General features: G+C 35.0%; 1 non-coding gene and 1 pseudogene across 1 annotated transcript; one reads left to right on the forward strand and one right to left on the reverse strand.

Annotated features, from left to right (window-relative positions):
* The window catches only part of LOC140954555 (uncharacterized), a 61,426-nt pseudogene that overhangs the window by 9,131 nt on the left and 33,482 nt on the right, over window positions 1-18,813 (reverse strand).
* Window positions 2,083-2,186, forward strand: LOC118048779 (small nucleolar RNA R71). Its single transcript, XR_004687523.1, has one exon. It is a non-coding gene; the product is annotated as a small nucleolar RNA R71 (small nucleolar RNA).

Below are 18,813 nucleotides of genomic sequence, written 5' to 3' on the forward strand. Positions count from 1 at the left end.
GAGCTGTCAGAGATTGGATAAATAACACCAGCATCTAACCAATTCAGAACTTCTTTTCGGACTACCTCTTTCATGGTCGGGTTAAGCCTTCTCTGATGTTCTACTATTGGCTTGACTTAATCCTCCAACAGAATTTTATGCATGCAAATAAAGGGACTGATGCCTTTGATATCTGCCAATACCCACCCGAGAGCTGTCTTATGTTTTCTCAACACCCTCAATAATTTTTCTTCCTCTGTTTTGGTCAGCTTTTGTAGAGACTATCATAGGATAGGTGGAAGCTTCTCCAAGATATGCATACCGAAGGTGTTATAACAGAGGTTGCAATTCCAGAACCGGTGCTTGTTCACTAGTTGATTTTATTTTTGGTGCTGGTTGTCCTAAATCTTCAAAGTATCTTCTGCAGTTAGGTTCAAAGAGTCCATCCAACATGTATATTCTGTTATTTCAGCATCCTCTTCCAGTACATTATTTACCAAACAAGCTTCCAATGGGTCAGTTGGAAGCTTGACTTTGTCATTAATTAAGGAGTCCACCACTTGAATGTTGAAGCAACTCTCCTCCATATATGGTTGTTTGATGGCTTTGAACACATTGAAAATCACCTCCTCTTCATTCACCCTTAACCGCATCTCCCCTTTCTTCACATCAATTAACCCACCTCCAGCGGCCAAGAATGGCCAGCCAAGCAAGATAGGAATCTCATTATCCTCCTCCATATCCAGTATGATGAAGTCTGCTGGAAAGATGAACTTGCCCACTTTCACTAGTACGTCTTCAATTATTCCCCTTGGATGCTTCAATGACCTGTCAGCTAGCTGCATTGTTACTATGGTTGGCCTTGCTTCACCTAAACCAAGCTTCTTAAAGATAGATAAAGGCATGAGATTAATACTTGCACCTAAATGACATAAAGCTTTTTCAAATATAGAATTTCCAATGCAACATGGTATAGTAAAACTCCCTAGATCCTTAAGTTTAGGAGGCAGTTTCTTCTGCAAAATAGCACTGCATTCCTCAGTAAGAGCGACAGTCTCATATTCCTCTAGCTTTCTTTTGTTTGAGAGGATGTCCTTTAGAAATTTCACATAGCTTGGCATTTTTTCAAGAGCATCTGCAAAAGGAATGTTCATCTGCAATTTTTTAAACACATCAAGAAATTTAGAAAAATGCTTATCAAGTTTATTCTTCTTGAGACGTTGTGGAAATGGAATTCTCTGCATTATTTCTTGCATTGGTTCTGGCAGAGGATCATATTTTTTCATATTCTGAATTGGTTTGGCCACTTGCTCCTCTACTTCTCTTTTTGCACTCTTGTTTCCAGCAGTCTGCTCCACTTCTTTTCCACTTCTTAAAGTTATGGCCTTGCATTGCTCCTTAGGATTAATTTCAGTTGTGCTTGGTAGATTTCCTTGTTGTCTGCCCGTGAGCATGTTGGCTAACTGACCAACCTGAACCTCCAAATTTCGAATGGAGGCTGCTTGGTTCTGCAGATTGGTATTTGTTTCAGTCATGAATTTGCTGGTGTTGTTTGATAATTGTGTCATAGCTTCTTCAAGTTTTGATTTCTCTTTCATGTGCTCACTTAAAGATGGCATGGTTGGATTCTTCATGACAATTTGATTATTCCACGAGAAATTAGGATGATTTGTCCAACCAGGATTATATGTTGCACTGTAGGGGTTGTTCTGCCGGCTGTAGTTTGACACAAAATGAGCATGCTCTGCTTGAGAGAATGGGTTCCCAACCTGACACTCTTCACTTGTGTGATTTCCATGGCAAAAAGCACACGTTGTATGGATGACATTTGTTGACAGTTGAGTGGTTTTCAGTTGTTGAGTTAGTGAATGGACTTGAGCTGTTAATGCCGTGATTTCATCAATTTCGTGCACCTCAATAGTCTTCTTCTGTATGATTCTTTCATTTGGCCATTGGTAATTGTTCATAGCCATTTCTTCCAATAAGTTGTAAGCATCATCCTGTGACTTACTTATAAAAGCTCCTCCTGAAGCTGCATCAATTAGTGTTCTTATGGAGGCATTCAATCCATTGTAAAAAATTTTCACCTGCATCCACTTCAGTAGTCCATGGTGGGGGCATCGCCTGAGCAAATCCTTGTATCTCTCCCATGTCTCATACAATGGTTCACTCTCAAGTTGGGCGAAGTTAGCTTTCTCAATGCGCATTTTTGCTGTCTTGGCTGGTGGAAAAAAAATTAGCAAGGAATTTCTAAGCTAAATCTTCCCAGCTGATAACTGAATCGGCAGGCATGGAGTTTAACCAGTTCTTCGCTCTATCTCACAGAGAAAATGGAAATAGTCTGAGGCTAATAGCATCATAAGTAACGCCATTATGCTTAAAGGTGTCGCAAATTTCTAAGAAACTTGCAATATGGGTGTTCGGATCATCACTTGGAAACCCATAAAATTGAACTAAGGTCTGAATCATCTGCAGTATTGCTGGTTTGATCTCAAAATTATTGGCCTCAATCCTTGGTTTCCTGATAACAGAACGAATAACTGTCACCTGTGGGAGAGCAAAATCTCTCAATGCCTGTGTATCTTACTCAGGATTTTCATTGTCTGCCATGATGCCTGAACTGTTTTGAGTCTCTCGCGTTTTCTTTCTTAATCCCCTTGCAGTTCTCTCAATCTCAGGATTATAAGGTAGCAACAGCTAGTTTTTGTTGCTTCTCATGCACTAGACAACACACCTAAAGAGCTGAAGACAAAAGGCAATCAAATTAGATCAAATTTAATTTATATTGATATTATTAGTAATTTTATCTAAAATCCCCGGCAACGGCGCCAAAAACTTGTTGGTTAAATTCGCAAGTGCACCAATCATAACAAGTAATAAAGTGATGAGTAGAGTATCGTCCCACAAGGATTTGTAAAAAATTACTACTAATTACCAAAGTCTTTTAAATTATGATCTATTTGAGGAATTGAATAAGATAGTTTATGAAACAAAATTAATGATTAAAAACAAACAACCAATTGATTAAATATTAATGAATTCAATTGTACTGGTTCTAGGATTTCTGACTTACCATAACTATCCCTATGTGAACTTTCTCGATTAAATTAATTACTCCTAATGTTGATAATCGGGTTTTCCTTATGTAAATATTAATTTCTCTCGAGCATCAATAAACTATTTCATATATTCTACGAAAGTTCTGAACTTGTCGAAATTTATTAAGTACTGTAAAACCTGTAATGATTACAAAAGTTCTTAGGATATCTCTATCCTATAGATTTCTTACGGTATTTCAAACAATAGCTAAAACAATTATCACTTCTCAATTTTAAATTGAATTCTAAATCATGTAGATGTTGGCTAAACACACGCAAGCATTACACATAGAATGAAATACTCAACATTTAATGTAATAATTCAATCGAAGAAATTGTTCACATAATCATAATAAGGTTACATCAAAAATCCCAGAATAAAAGTCTACTCCATAGTTAAATTAAAGAGAAACAAACTTGATACGATGAACATCACTCAAAAACAGAGAATTTCCGTCGAAAAGATAGGTGTCCTCCCGGTTTTCAATAGTTTTGCCTCTGCCCCTCTTTTGTTCCCCTTGGTGCCGCCTCCTTTGTTTTTCTTTTTTATGTTGTAGGGTTTCTAAGTGTCTTTTTTTCCCTTGTTTTCAGATCCCCTTATTTTCTTTTATGTTGTGGCTTTTCTACCCCTGCAGTAATGAGGAAAGTTTCCTTTTCTGTATTGAATTCCTTCCTACTCAGACATTGCGGGCCAGATTTGAGGTAGAAAACGTGTGAATTTAAAGATAGATTTCTGGAGAAATTGTAGAGAATCAAATTTTCTTTCAAACGAAACTTATCTTGCAATTTTTGGACCTCTGAGCGTTGAGATAAGGGCCATAAACCAAAATAGTCTTTGCAGTGCAGGAATTTCGAGTTGGTTCAATCCTTGTTTTTCAACTCGCTTTTTGGGCTTCGAAACAACAAAACTGAGTTATATGCCCTTCATATGTTTTATAGACCTTCATCTCAGCTATTTGAAAATGGTGACGAACATCTGGAACTAAATTGTATAGCTTCTTTTGCAGCACATAATGAATCACTATTCAGTTTCACTGCTGGGCTCTGCCTATTCAATAACCTAAGATCTGAAAACACATTAATTTCCCACGAGGTTAGTGAGATTCAAAATTCTAGTAACATATCCAAAATATTTAAAAATCAAGCATGAATAGTGGAAAATATACATGCTAAAAATTCCCTTATCAATAAAGATCTGTAAGGGCTCTCAGGTCCTTTTTCGATGCCACATGACATAATTTTATTGGTTGGTCTTTATTGACGGGATCTTGCATTTATGACAAGATATTTTGAATATCTCATCCCAAGTGTCAACTTTTCATTGGCCAAGAAATATATGAAGGCTTATTTATTTTTCATGTTATTTATTTCAATTTTATTTTATCCTTTCTTTTAAAGAATAAAATAACACATGGCGAAATTTGATTGGTAGAAAATTTGTGTTTCTACAATAGTAAGTGAAAATTTTCAAACTTTTACTTCCATTGAGATCGTTGGGTGCTGGACATAGTAGTTTTTAAGTGCTCAAAAGCTTGAGCTACCTCATCTGTCCATTTGAAAGAATCAATGCGTAACATAGTGTAAGAGGAGATGCAATTGTACCATAATTCTAGACAAACTTTCGGTAATAGCTAGTAAGTCCTAAGAAACCACGTAAGCCTTTCACACTACTCGGCTTTGGCCAATCAATCATGATATTACGTGGAATTCATTGGTATTTCGAGTTTTCAACAGCCAAGTGTTCTATTCCTTTGATTTGGAATTTAAATTTCTATTCCAAACCTATCCTGTGTTTGGTTGGGAAGGCCACTCTCTATTCCTGAGCTTTCCTTTGATTTGGCATTTAAATTTCTGTGTTTGGATGGGAAGATGGGTTTTAAAACACCACTACGTTTGTTAATAGAATGGACAGTTCCTTTCAAGAAAGAGAAAGGCCAAATTGTACTAAAAAAAAGCCCCTTGAACTTAACTTCTGAACAAAAAAGATCCTGATTTTCTATCCTAAACATTATGATTTTTGGAATAGGCTTGTTCTGTTAGGAAATTAACAAAAAAAGAAAAACCCAGCCCATAACATCTTTTTAATCGCTCTCTATGTTTCTATTAATAATTACAGAAAAAAAAAAGCAGATAGAACTATTCAATTTTTTAATCTAACATCTTTATCAACAATATTTGAAATACATGGAATCATCATTTTTAGACAAATAAATCCAAAATATTCTTCCATATTGCACCTCCAAAAACCCATTTAATTTATTGAAACAGACCCAGTCATTTACAGCAGCACCACAATCGCCACCAGCAACTGCAGTCATCGCCACCCGCACCATTATCCGCAACAATCACAGCGGCACGAGCACAGGCACGGGCTCGGGCTCAAGCCCGAACACCATCAGCATCACCAGCTCGAGCACGAACACCATCAGCATCAGCAGCAGCAGCAACAAAGTATATTTAATTAGGATTTTCAATTTAGGTTTGTTGTATGGGTTTATAAGACTTTTTTTGATTTTTCTTTTCTTTTATGACTTGCATACTTAGAATAAGAAGTTGTAAAGAGACGATGAAGATGAGTTGAGGTTTTTCTCTCTATTTTATAAGTTTCTTTGTCGAATCTATTGTTTAGGAGTAAATTGAAAAAATAATTGGAAAATTATGGGATATTTGCTGGTTGAGTATTATTATTAATTTTTTAAAATAAAAAATTAGCCCAAGAGAAAAGAAAGGAAAAGTTAATTTTATGAACCAGCTCCATTTACACTTTTACATGGTGCGCTCAGTTCCCAATCTAATGGGATGAGAAAAGGTAATGTTGAATTCAGAATCGTGACTTCTTTATATATTTTATATCTAGAACACCGGCTTATTTGGTAGAAATTTGATCGGCTTTTTATCGGAGGATTGGCCTTCTTTATAGCTGTGGCTTTTCCATTTTTACCTAGCCTGGCTGCTTTAATCGGAGGAATCGCGTTACCCCTTACACTGGCTTATCCATGTTTCATGTGGATTTCGATCAAGAAACCCCATCAAAAGGGCCATGGTCGTTGCAGCAGTTTGGAATTTGGCTACCAAAGGCCTACATGCCAACTTCTTCCACCCCGAATGATAGTTGATCATGAGTGTAGGAAAAATGCTACATTTTTTTGTAAATGTTAATTCACGTAATATAATACCAAATTATGTATAAAATTTCAACTTTGAATTCTCTAATTATAAAATCTTATATCAACAACCTTCTCTATTTTGAAGATAGTTTCACTTGTCAACCTATCATTTGATAATTTTCATTATCCTCGTGTCAACTTTGTTAATCAATTCGTTTCATATTTAAAAAATATTCTTGCTGGCTTCATTGACCTTGTTCTCCATATCTTTGGGTTCTGATTCCTTGCCCCGTGATCTAATGGGTCGTGGATCAGAGTATTTCTTATGGGTATATCTTCGGTTTCCTTACATTTACTAGTTATTAAACTCAATCATGACAACTTGACTGTAACCCATAACCTTGTCTTTTGCTAGGTTGACTCATTACAAAAAAGGAAGTCCTTCACCAAACCCAGAATTTTTACTGCTTAGTCCACCATCGCTTAGCTAAATATAAACACCAAGAAACAAAAAACATTTAAGAAAAAACATTACAAATCACAAGCTCAAACACTAATAGATCTTCAAACCCTCCAACACCTCTCACAGTTGCATCCAAAATCCTCGAATTCCATGACATCAAGAGTTACAATTTTCTCAAGAATCAACTGTGCAATTCTATTGCCAACCTTTTATCTCGAAATCAACATTAGAGTGATAACCACAAAAGGGCCTCTATAATAAGCATCTATGACACCAGCACCCACATCAGTCGAGTGCTTCCATGCTAATCCCGATTTGGTTTCTGAAACAACAAAACTCAGTTTTAGAAACAAAACTAGACAATCGGTGAACATAAATTAAAAGATATGAAGTGAGATTTACCAATACGAGCATAAGTTCCTTAGGTACAACATTGCTCAAATTTGTAGGTATAAGAGTTTTAATATTAAAAATATTATTATTTGGTTTATAAATATTTTTATTTTATGATCATTAATATTAAAAATATTATTATTTGTATTATAAATATATTTGTTTTTATTATAATTAATATTATTAATATCATAATTAAGAAATTTTGAAAATATATCATTCATTTTGAAAAACAACCATAAATTTGATTTAAAGGGTAAAATTATTATTATTATTATTATTATAATTATTATTAAATTAATAAATTTGAAGAAAAATATTATTATTATCGAAGAAAAACAATAAGTTATATTTGAAGGGATTAAAAACTATAAAAATTTAGGTCAAAAAAGTTTAATATTATTATTAACTTGGATCTAGAAGGGCATGTCAGACCCAAGTTGCTTGAAAGTGGCAGGGAGCAGACCGAAATCCCTTGTGTCTTGCAACCCTCCCTGGGTCAAGAGTCAAGCCCTAAGTTAATGGGTCCGCGTCAGGACCCAATACTCTTGGGTCTTGTGTCTTCACTCAACTCTAATGGATTCAGAATGCAGTCACACCCAAGGCTTTTGGATTCGCCATTTAAGAGGAACCCAAAGTTCTTGGGCCTGGTGTTATAGACGGATTCACTTAATCTTGAGTAAGTTTATTATTAATGTTGCACGTGTGCGGCGTCACGGCGAAAACATCCACTCTCATATTTTTGTATTATCTAAAAATGTGGCAAATGTGTGGAGACAAGGAATTCTTGTCTTTTATTAGTGGAAAAATGGAATGGGAGTCGCCACCTATTATTTTGCTCACTAAGAACCTTAACTGGTCTCAGAGATCGAGTATGGAGACTGGTTGCGTAAAGGGAAGGTATTAGCACCCCAAATACGCCCTACCTAAGGTAAGTTGCATTGTTTTATTGTCTGATAAAATCTAAGGTTTTGTCGTGTTTTCTAGTTGTTGGTCCGTCTATGGTTTAAGAAAAGTCCTCCTCGGTAAGGAGATCCTTATCTTATCAGGTAAAACCTAACTATTCTGACGTCAATAAAAGAATTTAATATTCAAAATACGTATTACGTATAAGGTCGTAACTCAGATATTAAAAGAAAACAAAATAATTTTTTTTTGAAATTTTTTTTTAAAATATTGGCCTAGTACTCATGACTTTAATAAATTGGTTATTAAAGCCAAAATGCATGCTAATACAAATTTTTGAATCTTTGTTATATGAAAATATGATATGATTTTTTTATTATTATTTTTGAAAAACTAGGCCATATGCATGAAAACAAAATATTTTTTTATTTTTTTTTTTTAAATGTCTTGACGAAAACCAGTATTTTAATATGTTTGTATCTTTACAGTATAAAAATACAAGCCAGTATTGATTAAAATGTAGTAAAAATATTTACGGAAAATCACAAATTTTTTGAAATAATTTTTAAAGAATTTATTTATTTTTTCTTTTTTTTTGTGGCTGGGCCAGGACCCGGCCCGACAAAAAACTGGGCCGAAATCATCCAAAAATAAAATCAGACCTACTTTCTACAAGGGTGGACTCAGCCCAACCATATGGAGCCCAGCCCGGAGGAACAATTGGCTGGTTAATTATAATTAGTTGGTTACTGTACGCGGCACAGTAGCAAGCTAATAGTATTGCAGAACGTGAATTGCTCACGTACTGCATTCAAAGGAAAACAACAGAGAAGAGGGGACAGAGAACAGGAGAGGTACCTGGAATGAGTGATCGTGGTTGCTATCTCTGGTGATTGCTCACGGTGGCGCTGGGTGGCAACAGGCGGTGGCGTTGCGGTGGCTATTTTTTCTTTTTCTCCTCTACTTCCCCCTGCTTCTTCTTCCTCTGGCTTTTCGCTTATTCTACTGCTCCTCTAGTTTCTTTCCTTTCTCTCCTCTGGTGCTGGGGAAGGAGAAGCCAATGGTGATGCTGAGTTTCGTCTGCTGGTTTCTTGCTTCCTTGACCTTCTCTTCGTCTCTTTTCTTGTTACCGATTCCTTGTTCTGCTGCCTCTGGTTCTTGCGGATGGTGTTGTAGAAAGGTGAAGCTGATGGTGATGTTTTTTTTTTCTTATTTTTCTCTACTGGGTGGACGTTCTCACGCCGGGTTCTTCTTGCTTGGTCTGGCTCCTGTGTGATTTTCCAGACTTTATGCCCTCCTGTTGCCCCTGTTCCTCCTTTTTCTTGTTCGTTCTTCCTCTGTTTTTTTTTTTTTTTTTTTTTTGTGTTTTCCTTTCCCTTCTGCCTCCTGTCTCTATCGTCTGCCCTCTGTTTTTTTTCGTTCGTCTGTCTCTCCCCTCTTCTATCTGTCTCTCCTCCTGTGTTTCCTCACTGTCATCTCTCCGCTCTCGTTTCTTCTCTCCCCCTGTCTATCTCTCTTTTCGTTCTTTTCAAAAGATTTCCCACCCTATGTTTCTATCTCCCTATGCTGCCCAGTTCTCCTTCATGTCTCCCTCTGTTTCTTTTTATTCTCCCTGTTCTCCTCCCTTCTCGTTCTTTTTTTTTTTTTCCTGTGTTTCTGCCTCTCCTTTTTCATCGTCTTTCTCTGGCTTTTATAAGCCAAAGAATGCCCTGCGTTGCAACGTTCGGCTTGGTAACGGCATGTAGAGGAATAGTAGCCGTGATGAAGCATTCCCCATAATTGAAGCAATCTGCTGTTTTTGTTGCTGAAATGGCTCCACTGTCTGCTGAAACGGCTGTGAAGAAAGGTGATGAAATAGTGCTCTGAAACGGCGCCGTCTTCCTATCAAAATGGATATTTCTGATTTGGTCCTTGGATGTTCTTACAATTTTTTAATCAAGCCCTCCGAATAAATTGTAATTGGATCCATTGATTTTAGTGCCTTTTCCGGTTTGATCTTTCATTTCAGATTGTTTCAATCAAGTCCCTAATTGACCACCAAACTTCAATAATTATGCAATTAAGCCCCTAATTTGACCAAATCAACTCTTCAAAATTATAATTAGACCCCAAAACTTTAATTTCTTAATATAAGTTTAATATTATTATTAATATCATAAATATTTTTAAATTCATTCATATTAATAAATTTGAAATAAATTTTATTACTATAAAAAAAACATATATATGATTTGTAACGACCCGGCTTTTTCCAAGCCAAAATCGATGGATTTGTTTTTCATCATTCGGTCTCGGGATTTTTTTCACCGTATCATTCTTCAGATTTGTCATTGCATTTTGTTCATTAACAAGACACAATCTACATAGGATAACATAAGTTATCGTTCCCATAAAATGAATTCTCATTACTTGTGCCCATAATATTATATTTCCATACTCATATGTTTACATTACATCGTATTGACATACTCATAAATTCACAATATTTTTCTAGTCTCGTTAACATCACGAGATCATACAAGAGTGTCAAGCAACAAGTTACACAACTAGTACTTTCATTATCCTAACCTTATGTAATTTCCAAACATGACATCCTCATTAGATGAATACCTCATATGTATATTCATATACATTATATCAACTTGTTCGCACATTTACATCCATGTTCCATTTCAATTTTTCATTATCAAACTTTACAAAAGGGGTCAGATGACTAATTTAGTGATTAACACGTCTGTTCATATAAAACTCATATCACTCATAACATGAATATATAGTTCTTTTCAAAATGTGTGAGATGCAAAATGGATTTCCCTACACACCATGTTGGTATTGTCGCGCGGGGGCGACGTCGTCAGGCAACAGTGGAAGCTCTTGTCGTGCCTCTTGTGCGAGGTGTGTATGTTGGCAAGGTTTTTGAATTTAATCATAAAATTATGATTAATGTTTAGGAGTCATCACCTAGTATTATGGTCACTAGGAACCTGTGGTCTGCGAGAGTTTGAGTAAGGGACTGGTTGTGCAAAGGGACACATCACCCCTAGTGCACCCTACCTAAGGTAAGCTGCATTGTTGTTTGATTGTTTTTTTTTAGTCGGGTTTCTATTGGTCTTTTCTAAGGCTCAAGGCAGATCTCTCTTCATGAGAAAGTCTCTACCTTATTGGGTTAAATCATAACCGTTCTATAGCCTGAATTTTAGCATTGCATTTCTACACCTTGTATCTTTAATACATGAGGGTGTACTTTATCGTGTAATTTTACAACCCACAAATATTAAAGTCTACATCTCGATCCTAAAAAATTAAAAAAAAAAAATTTTTGACATGTTGACCAAATCCTAATGGATAATATCATAAACTATTTGATATCCATTTTTGGATTTAAAAAAAAATATGAAAAAGATGCAATTTTTGTTTTTTTTTTTTATGAAAAATATGCTTACAAAAATTTCAGGATTTGGCCATATGCAACCAAATATTTTTTTTAAAATGTTTTGAATTTTTTTTTAAAATATTTTGGAGAAAACCGGGTATTTTAATACCGGATTTGTATTTTACAGTGTAAATATACAACCCGATATTATGCAAAATTGGTAGAAAAATATGCGAGAAAATCACAATTTTTTTTTTGAAATGATTTTGGAATTTTTTTTAAAAAAAATTTTATAATACACACACACACACATATATAAAATTCACGTCCTACATGAACAATAGGACGTGAATTATAATTCACGCCTACTGTTCACGCAGTGAACAATTAGGGAAGGGAAGAAGAAGAAGGGAGGACAACTTGGCGTGGTGGTGGCTACCGTCACTGGTCTGGCTGAGGACGGTGGAAGAGTTGGTGACCAGCGGTTGGAGCTGGTTGCAGGTCACAACGGGAAGAAGAAAACGTTGCAGAGGAGAGAGAAACGCTGGAAGGAGAAGAGAAAGAAGGTCATAGTGGCTGCTTAGTGGCCGGTTGGTGGTTGCATTGGCTTCCTGTGGTGGAGCTGATGGTGGGAAGACCGGTGATGAGGGAGGTGGTGGCTGAAGGCCACGGTGGAGGGAGAAAGAAAGAAGAAATGTGCAGAAACTGGAAGAAAAATTGGTTTTTTGGCTGACTTTGGACCTGATTTTCTCCTCCCTCAGGTCATCAAATCCGCCTCTATTTATAGGCGGTGGAAGAGGGCAATCTTTTCTACTTTGGGAAAACATTTCAGCCCTTGATTCAGTTGGGAAGGATCCCAACTGTTGCCTCAAAGTAGGCATGGTGCACTGTCAAAACTACAGAAACGGCTGGCTGAGTTGGCATGTTTAAGCCAGCGTCGGCGCCGTCTCGTTGCCATTCAACTGTTTACTTGAAACTGTAGAGAAACTGCAGGGGATCATTGACATGCAAGATTTGTCAAATTTGGTGGTTGGTAGATACATTAAATGCAGCTGCAACGTAGGTAACCGGACCAGCTTTTTTTAAAAAAAATGAAGAAGATAATAAACAGTTTTTTGGCCAAATTGCATTTCAGTCCTCCATCTGTCAATTTCTTTCAATGGAACCCATAATTGACCCTAAACTTTTTGTTTAATGCAATTAGAGCCCTATGAAATTACTGTTTGATCCTCAGATTTACGAGTCTTTTGCAATATGGTCCTTGGTCTCAGAATTTATTAATTTAACCCCTAATTGACCATTAAACTTTCAATATCTTTCAATTTGACCCCTAATTTCAACCAATTAACTTGGTAAAAATTAAATTTGGTCTCTTAAAATTTCAATATTCTCAATTAACCCCAAATTAGGCTCCCAAACTTAATGTTTCACCAATTAAGCACCAAATAAAATTAATTTGACCTATTTAAGTATAATTAAGTCCTTGCATTTAATTAAATCCTTCAATAGGGCCCAAATTAATTCTTAAACATAATTAAAATTTAATTTGGCCCATGATTAAATCAAATTGGCCTATTAAAAATTTAATTATGTCATTGAACTTAATTTTTATGCAAATTCGTCCAATAATCATTTAATTTGACCTTGAATTTGCATTTTTTCTCCATTTTTGGGCATAATGGGGTACAATTAGGCCTTGAATTTTCTTCAAAAATTACAGCTTGATTTCCTAACCTACTTTCTCCACATTGCCAGCCTTTATTTTATTTTTTTATTTTTATTTTGAAAAACAAATTGATTTTTGGGGAATAACCCAGAATTGGGTTATGACAGATATGATATCCCTATTACAACACAAGATGATTCCAAGAATTATAGGAAATTTAAAGAAATATAATAAAACAATATTAGCGTTACATTTCATTCATGGACCAAAAGAGCGTAGTTCTATCATTTCTCCTTACTTATATAAATACCACCGCTAATAATTCATCAATTACCAAGGCTAATTACAATACTGAAACCTCATCATTCGTCTCGAATATAGTTAGCCGAACTAATGTTATTCTCTGTTTAAAGCATAATAATCGTAGTTCTTTCATATACTTAGAATATACCAAACATAGTATACATGAATGCATCAATTCTTGAAACTAACTCCTAACTCTTAAATCCAGCTATCCTCTTAGGATGCCATTAGTCAAACCCAATCGTTTATTCATCTCATTCATCCACTTAGAATGCTTTTAGCCGAAGCTAGCCATTTAGTCATCGTAGTCATTCACTTAGAGAGCCCTTAGCTGAAGCTAATAATTTATTTATCATGGTCATCCGCTTAGGGTGCCACTAACCGAAACTAAACATTTGTTCATCCCGGATGCCATTAGCCGAAGCTAATCAATCATTTTTTTTCAGTCACCCAATCGGATGCCATTAGCCGAATCTAATCAATTATTTATCCCCGTCATCCATTGGGATGCCATTAGCCAAAGCTAATCAATCATTTGTTTCGGTCATCCAATCGGATGCCATTAGTCGAAGCTAATCAATTATTTGTCTTGATCATCCATTCGGATGCCATTAGCAGAAGCTAATCAATAATTTTTTTTCAGTCATCCAATCAGATGCTATTAGCCGAAGCTAATCAATTATTTGTCCTAGTCATCCATTTAGATGTCATTTGCCGAAGCTAATCAATAATTTTTTTCCCGGTCATCCAATTGGATGCCATTAGCCGAAGCTAATCAATCATTTTTTTCATCCCCATTAGGCTAATCATCTTTTTTTTTTCCGGTTCAGGATGCCATTAACCGCAGCTAATCAATGATTTATCCCAATCATCCATTTGGATGCCATTAGCCAAAGCTAATCATCAACAAATTAAACATTCCATATGTGGTTTATGAATCACTATAATATGGTAATATCCTTTGAATCGCTCATTCACGCGACATAATAGCAAACCCTTTGTGATACTTATACACGCGTTCCATAATAGTTTAACATATAATAAACACGATAATAGACCCTTTGTAATACACAAACAAAACATTCCATAATAGTTTAGCATTCATTAACAAAACAGTACACCCTTCGTATTACTCATCCAACCATTCACGACTATTAATGTTGAATACAATACAACAATAGATCCCTCATAATAAGTATACAACCATCCGTGATAATTAACATTCAGTATAATACAATGGTAGATCTTTCGTAAAACTCATACAAGAATTCATGAAAATTTCATTCAATATAATACATCGATAGATCTTTTGTAATACCCATACAACCATTCTTCACAATTATATTCAATAAGATACAATAGTAGATTCTTCATAATATTCATACAACCATTCGTTACAATTACATTTAATAAGACACAATAGTAGATCTTTCGTAATACTCATACAATCATTCGTCATAATTACATTCAATAAAATACAATAGTAGATCCTTCATAATACTAATACAATCAATTGTCACAATTACATTAAATAAAATACAACAATAGATCCTTTATAATACTCATACTACCATTCATTAGTAGCCCAAATTCATAATAGCCCATCAACATCTCATAGTCGGTTTAATATTCATCACATCACAATAATATATTCACCTCTAACAGGTCATTTCAGAACATTAACATTTCCTTCATTTTTTCAACATTCAACAAGAAGCTTTTTGAAAGTGTTTGGGCCACGCTTGGTAGCTAGAGCCAACAACGTTGGGTCCCTATAAACCCCCGGTTATAATTTTTCTAGGTATTTAAAAGATGAGAAATTTAACCAATAGTAAAATGGGTTAAATTAAATTAAAGAAACCTAAATCAAGATAAAAATAGTGAAATTAATGAAATGAAAAGTGAATATAGTACTAAATTATTGAAAAGAAAAACATTTGTGAGGACAAAATGATTACGTAAGATTAAGAGAAGTCAATATTCAAATAACAGAAGGTTGGGAGTTTATGTACAAATGATAAAAAAGGGTGGGGATAAATGTGCAATTAACAACATGTAAGAACTATAAATATCATTCTATTTTCTCTCTTGAAGGGACTGGTAAGAGTAAGAGAGAGGCTGAAGAGAAGACATATTGATGGCAGAACATCCGACAGCCTCCACCTTCCACCGTTGGATTAGAACGATATTCAGATATGTTATTCTCATCCATGTTGTATACATTTTCACTGGAGGGATTTTCTATATCAGTCCCTGTTTGAGAGATATCAAGGGGGGAATATCTGGGAAAATACACTTCTGGACAGTCTTCTTTGCTGTCTTTTTTCTCCTTTGGCCACCGTTGGATTAGGCTATAATTTGGATATGTTATTCTTCCTAATCCTGTCTAGATTCTGAAAGGTGGAGATTGGAAACAAACATTTGGTATAGAAGTTGTGTACCTTGCACAGTAGATCTGCAAGTTTGAGGTCAGTTCAGTTAAACCCATATTTCTGGAAATTTCACCATTTGATGAAGTTAATATTTGGATATGTTATACTCATAATAATGAATTATAATTTGACAGTATGGATTGTTTGTAATATTATTTGTTTGTTATTTATGGTTGATTGAAACTATTGTTAAGGATTGTGTTTAGAAGAATATTGTTCGGAAAGTTTGTAAAATCGATAAGAATGTTTTATTTTGACGTTAAGAGAGTAGATTGAAATAAATAAGATAAATTGGCTCTTATAAAGATATTTTTTTGACACTCTTAAACGATATGTGATATGGCCAAGGGTTGAGATAAAAGAGAAAAAGTTAAATTGTGGATGTTGTGTGTAAATAGAAAGGTTGATGAATCTAGACAAATTCGTCTCCTAACTTTTAGAGAGAATTCGAGTGGGAGGATGAGAGAATTAGGATCAAGTTTCTTCATTGTAATTGTAGTTTTGGATGTTAGCTAACTAAGAAAAATTGGTCTTGCTCAATATGAAGCTGCAGAACCCCAGCTATGGGTCATCAACCGAGATTGGGTCCTGACAGACCCTATAGGGTAGTGTTTATTGATAAGCAATTTTGACTATCTCAGAGGCAGAACTGGGTTCTCCTTCCTTTAAAGAACTTGTAGCCTCGTGTATTAGCTTTCCAACGAGACTAATCTCGCTTGAAATAGAATTTTATAACTCTAGATATAGTTAAAAATCTGATGAGTATTTAGATACTAACAATTGGACAGTAACAGTTCAATGTGTAGACAGTAACAGTTCAATGTGTAGACAGTAACAATTCAAATATCTAGACAGTAACAGTTCAAAGTTAGACAGTAACAGTTGGACAGTAACAATTCAAAAGTGTAGACAGTAACAGTTTAAATATCTAGACAATAACAATTCAAAAGTTGGATAGTAACAGTTGAATGTGTAGACAGTGACAGTTCAATATCTAGACAGTAACAGTTGGATAGTAAAAATTGAAAATTGGACAGTAACAATTCAAAGTTAAATAATAACAGTAGACTTTCACGTGAATACTATATAAAAGAATTGAGTCATACGAACACTTGCACATTGAGATACTAACTCTGAAAATATACATGATATATGTATGCATGTTATTATGAGGAAATGAACATGCATAGAAAGTAACATATGAGTAATGGATGAATATGGATTCTCTCTAATATCGGCCTGAAGGAATGATACTATAGTTGGATAAAGGATGACAACATTAATAGGTGTAATGAGAAAAACATAAGATATAAAGAAAGAAATAATTGAAAGAAAGATTTATTAGCTATTGATATAATTATTATAAAACATATCCTTGAATGAGGAAAATTTATGAGATAAGTCTGTGACTGTAGGAAGGACCACCGATGTGGTGCAACATCAGCAACAGGGGAGCACGAGTAAAGCTTCTACTGCAGGTAGGTGACTTTCACCTTCCTTTTAAATAATGTTGAATAATGAAAATACTTTATCATGAATGTTACTGTATTGTGTTAATTCAAATACAAGACTGTCAAATGCTTAAATACAAACAATTGATTAACTTCGGCTAATGGCATTCGAAGGGATTACCGGGACAAACGAATGATTAGCTTTGACTAATTGCATCTGAAGGGATGGCTGAGACAAATGAATGAGTACCTTTGGCTAATTGCATCTGAAGGGATGACTGGGACAAATAATTGATTAGCTTTGGTTAATGGCATTCGAATAAATGACCGAGACAAATGAATGATTAGTTTTGGCTAATGGCATCCGAATGGATGACCGGGACAAATGAATGATTAACTTTGGCTAATTGCATCTGAAGGGATGACTGGGACAAATAATTGATTAGCTTTGGCTAATGGCATTCAAATGAATGACCGAGACAAATGAATGATTAGTTTTGGCTAATGGCATCTGAATGGATGACCGGGACAAATGGTTGATTAGCTTTGGCTAATGACATTCGAAGGGGATGGCCGGAGTGAGTGAACAGTTAACCTCGACAAATGATGTCTTAAAAGAATGGTCGGATCTAAGATTATGGTTGATTGTAAGAATTGGTGCATATATATGTACTGCAAGTTGTGTATACCAAGAACATGAAGGAACTACAAATGTCACGCTTTAAACATAGATAATGTTAATGCTTCATTAAACTGCCATACCGTTTTCTTAATATTATTATTATTAAGTAATTGCATTCTTGTAAATGTTTTGTACTTCAGTAGGGACGTCATACCAATAAGGTGCCTAGAAAACCCAATACACGGGAACCTACTTTCGCAAGGAATCATGTAGTTGCATTCTAAATCATGATGTATTTTATATGAATCAATGTACTGAATGTATAACTATTATTAGATCCTTTTACATTAAATTCGGATGACTATTTGTAGGATAGAATACAAACTCATGTCTATGCATGTATATTTTAAATGCGAACTTCTAATCATGCAAACATAATATTATGAGTTTATGTAAGATTCACTTTTAACTGAAATGTTGATTGTTGTTGATGTATGGATTGTATATTGATGATGTGAAGGGAATATGTCCACCGATTACTGACACGATGTGTGTCAAGTACAAAAAAAAAATTGTTGTTGTTTTGGGCTTGAAAAGCCGGGTTGTTTCAGTCCCGCTGCCATGCCAGACCCAGAAACTTTTGACAGAGAAGACAATGCCCTCAGCCGCAATTCTTGACTAAAAACACGGCAGAGAAATGCCTCACAGGGTGCTACAATGTTGTCCATAATGAAAATAATCTATGCCTATACTATCGTCCACAATGAAATGTGTCTGTGTCCACTCCCACACATTTTGAAAGAGCCTATAGTAAACTCAAATAGTGCAATCCACAATGAAATCAATCACTTTCCACAATGATTCGAAATAGTGCAATCCACATGCTAAATCAATTCTATGTTTTTTTTCATAGTAATAAAATTTGGATTGTTTGAGCTTTCTATGATTTGTAATATTTTTTCATAAATATTTCTGTTTCTTGGTGTTTAAATTTAGCAAACAGATGGTGGACTAAGCAAT

This window comes from Populus alba, chromosome 14 (assembly GCF_005239225.2).
Source record: "Populus alba chromosome 14, ASM523922v2, whole genome shotgun sequence".
Classification (NCBI taxonomy): domain Eukaryota; kingdom Viridiplantae; phylum Streptophyta; class Magnoliopsida; order Malpighiales; family Salicaceae; genus Populus; species Populus alba.